This window comes from Littorina saxatilis, linkage group LG9 (genome assembly GCF_037325665.1).
Source record: "Littorina saxatilis isolate snail1 linkage group LG9, US_GU_Lsax_2.0, whole genome shotgun sequence".
NCBI lineage: Eukaryota > Metazoa > Mollusca > Gastropoda > Littorinimorpha > Littorinidae > Littorina > Littorina saxatilis.
Window position 1 is genome coordinate 67,018,396 of NC_090253.1, and position 4,732 is coordinate 67,023,127.

Consider the following 4,732-nt stretch of genomic DNA (forward strand, 5'->3'; position numbering starts at 1 on the left):
CCACAGCCGTGGTCAATAAAGATAAACCAGAAGACAATATGCTCCCCCTCGGATCGACAAAAAACTGGTTCAACGACAGGCCACCAAACACCGTATAATGCCATTCCCTGTGTAATGAGTCTAGGGACACAGGGCAGAGGCCTGTGCTATGGGCCAAACCTGTCTCCGGTGGCAAGTCGGCAGTCAAATTACCGGTATATAATTGGGCAGGACACTATACAAATTGGCATCTAATGGAACCCAAGATCCCTCCTCTGAGACTGACGTCTTCTTTGATATTATTGTGTATCTGACGCGTGTGTGCACTGCTAAAACAAGTCTCTAAACCTCGTGATTAAACATGCATTGTTTAGTCAATCAAGATGGGTTTAGAATACACGTAACAGATTCTGTGATTTGTCCGATTATCGGTTATCAATCAATCGATGAACACCGGAAATTCTACCTACTCATTGATCAGAAACAAATCGGTTGTCATTATGGATTGACTCCCTCACAAAGCCTTATTGAATTAGTCCTCAGTCGTTTCGCTCCGTCGGGCTTCAATGAAGCTTTGATCGGGCGTCAATCCACGACAACAAGCCCGAAGTTTCAAATGGAAGCATATCAAGGTGTAATTCTAATCGACCTATCCCCTTACATGAACAGTTTTCAAGAATCTCTCTTCTCTTAGTAATTCATTCACCAATCTTGCATCATGACGACTGTTTCACTCACCAATCTTGCATAATGACGACTGTTTCATTCACCAATCTTGCATCATGACGACTGTTTCATTCACCAATCTTGCATCATGACGACTGTTTCATTCACCAATCTTGCATCATGACGACTGTTTCATTCACCAATCTTGCATCATGACGACTGTTTCATTCACCAATCTTGCATAATGACGACTGTTTCATTCACCAATCTTGCATCATGACGACTGTTTCATTCACCAATCTTGCATCATGACGACTGTTTCATTCACCAATCTTGCATCATGACGACTGTTTCATTCACCAATCTTGCATCATGACGACTGTTTCATTCACCAATCTTGCATAATGACGACTGTTTCATTCACCAATCTTGCATCATGACGACTGTTTCATTCACCAATCTTGCATCATGACGACTGTTTCATTCACCAATCTTGCATCATGACGACTGTTTCATTCACCAATCTTGCATCATGACGACTGTTTATTGTGTTGTACGTTGGTGTTGCTGTTGTTACCTTTTTACATTTAGTCAAGTTTTGATTTCTTCTTTAAAAAAAAAATTATTGTGCGTCTGCTTTTGTACGTCACACAGTTATGAATTGATTATGCACGTTTTTCCGTTTGTCAGTGTGCTAGCATCATTTCATCATTTAAATGTCATGTCAGAGGCTACCCTTGCAATCTGGAAGTAGAATTAATAAGAGGGACAGACAGAGAGACAGAGATTGACTGACTGATATTTAATACACAGCATAGAGGTTTTAGGCACATCCTAGTCTTACAACCTGTCCTGCATACATTTAAAACACAAACATTAGAATACATCAGTGAGAGAGGGACAGACACAGACATAGTCAGAGACAGACATTTACAGAGACAAAGGCAGACAGAATAAGAGACAGACATCAACAGCGACAGACAGCGGCAAAGACAGACATCAACAGAGATAGATCGAGACAGACAACAACAGAGACAGACATCAACAGCGAAAGACAGCGGCGAAGACAAGACACCAACAGACATAGACAGAGACAGACAACAGAGACGGACAGCAACAGACAGAAACAGACAGAAACAAAGACAGACAGCGACGTCCAGAGTCAGAGAGAGAGAGAGAGAGAGAGAGAGAGAGAGAGAGAGAGAGAGAGAGAGAGAGAGAGAGAGAGAGAGAGAGAGAGAGAGAGAGAGAGAGAGAGAGAGAGAGAGAGAGAGAGAGAGAGAGAGAGAGAAAGGAGAAAGGGCGGTGTAATGATGACAGCACTCACTGATACACAGCAGAGCCATGCCCACGATGTAGTCGCCAGAGACGCCGAGGGAGGAACTGTAGTGGTCGCACACGTCGTTGTAAGACGGGCTGCTGCTGTTGCTGTCGTCGGCTCTGGAGTGCGACAGGTTAGCACACCCCGGGTACATCTGTGGACAACATGGCACGATAGACATTTATATAAAGCGGTCATAAGGCAAAGACAATGCCCATGCATTTATTTCTTATTTCTTACAGTAAATGTTTTGAAGACACCAATTTAAGCCGTTTGTTATTGTTTTCATACTTATGAATGTTAATTGTACGAACATGAAAATAAAGAGTACTAAATGTCGTGTGTCGTACCAGTTGTACACGATTCGCTTTTTAAAAATATTGAAATGCGAGCGAAAGCAAAGAAACGTCATTCTAGAAAGTATAGCGTGACGTGTGAGTTCTAAAATTCTTCCAGGGTGTCACGATCGGGTGACAGAGACCAAGAAAGTGTCACTCAGTGGAGTGCCTGTTCTTGGTCGATTATGATAGAAAGCGCCTGTACGTGATATTGGGCTACAGCAGAGTTTGCTGACAGTGCTCAATGAACACGGAGGGTTTGCTGCGCACGAGTTTTACAGTGGAGGTTTTTGCTGTCATAGGGCTGACGGTTTTTCGCTGACAGCGCACACGGGATTTTCAGGGATTGAGTTTCTCGTGTCTTTTTTCTGCTTGGGAGGCAGAATTGTGTATAGCTGGACTGGTTTTTGTGACAAGGTCAGTCACGTGATTTTGGCTAGGTTGTCTGAGAGAGACACAAGCACGAGGCACTTGACACCCAGCGGCAGAAGGGGAAGGATCTAATACACAGTTTCTAGAGTATGATGGTTTTTCACTGAGTATTATATTCGGCACTCTAAGGGAACTTCCACCAATTATTTCTTCTCTCTGCCACGTATTTTGCTGAGGACAAGTCGTCAACTTTCCTTCGTCGGCGATGGCTTTCGCATAAGGATTCGACAAGGGGTTCTGGACGTTTTTGGTCACTGTTGACGAACAGAGGCTGTTCCAGGGAGGAAGCGGATTTTTGCTTCCATGAGAGTACAATCATAGGCTTTTGAGGTAATAAATCATTATTTAACGCTGTTGATGAGTCTGTGTTTGTGGAATGAAATACTCTCTGTTGTTCTTTCCATGTTAGCGCATAATTTACTCTCTGTGACGCTAAAATACTAATCTGTATATGGTTTTTGCAGATAGGGAGAGAAGGACGGAAAATGACTGTTTTGTTGTTGTAAAAAGTCCGTTTTGTGCAGGCCCACGTGCTCGATGAGATATTTAAAGATGACATGTTTTAAGGTGGTGGGTGAGGGGTAGCTGACATGTTTAGTGCACCGATGCTTTCTGTTTGCAGCCTTCGTTTCGTTTCGTTTCGTTTCGTTACGTTCCTGTAACATCTGCACGGCTGACTTTGGCGGGACCTGTTGAAGCTACGCTAACCAGGAGACCGGCTAACCAGCGGACCGGCTAACCAGCGGACCGGCTAACCAGCGGACCGGCTAACCAGCGAACCGGCTAACCAGCGAACCGGCTAACCAGCGAACCGGCTAAGCAGCAGCAGCAGAGATAAAGCTAAGTGCACCATGTCGTACGCACCCCGTTGACCACCGTTGTCTTTTCGTATCTGTGATTTCATTGGAGTAGTGACAACGTGGGGTGTGTGACCCCTGCATGAACTAGAGCTTTTTGAACAGAACATTCTCATTTTGACTGTATTTACACGGGTTCAGCGTGTTACTATAATTTTCTATATACTACTGGCATTTTGTCAGTGACCACGGGTTTTTTACGTGTTGAGAACGTAAAAGGAACATATTTTGAGTGAAGGCTCGAGGGAGGTGGCGAGTTTATACATAAACAGGCGTCTGAAACTTATACTTTTGTTGACTCTATTTAATTGTATGCCTGCGAGAGTGGATCGTGGTGTGGTTAGTTAATTAGTAGTAATTAACCGGTTCATAATCACCTTAAGTGATATATTGAAACGTGACACATGGGGGCCAAGCCGGGATTTACTCAGTTAATTTCCAACTGATAAAGACCCACCAATTAAGGATAACTAAGAGCAGATAATCTCGTCAGTGCTCGACTTATTTTCTGCTTGGTGCTACCCTTTTTTGTATAGTTTTGATCATATACCACACCTTAAGCGATTCACATCTTGCAGGAAATGTAAATTGTAATTTGTGAGTTATTGTATGCGCTAACTGTGATTACCTCCCTTTCCTTTGTTTGTGAATCTTTGTTGTTGTACGTTCAGAGTTTTCCGTTGCAGAGAGCTGAGCAGGGTTAGCGGATTTGTTATTCGTTTTTACTCAGTTTTCTCTACATTGTTGTTTCGCATTCTGTAACAGGTTATATTTCTACCGTCTTGTTTTACTTGGATTTTTCTCCATATTTTGACTTTGTTGGAATTTTGGGGGGGAAGGGTCCGAGGACTTCTGTCCTAACCAAGGCTGTGGGAGACACTCTGTTTCACCGCAAAAAGCAGCCGATAAAGTAGGCCACGGCTGTGGGAAACACTTTGTTTCACCGCAAAAAGCAGCCATAAAGTAGGCTACGCGTTTTGTTCTACACCGTTTGGATTTTTCTTCTGCATTTTCCGGTTGCTGGATTTTTGTATCCATTTCATCACCGCGTGTTCTAGCTATAGCTGCGTTAGACTTACTTTTGTGATAAAGCTTTGCTAAACTAACCATGGCTACAGGGGGATCTCCTACGAAGAGAT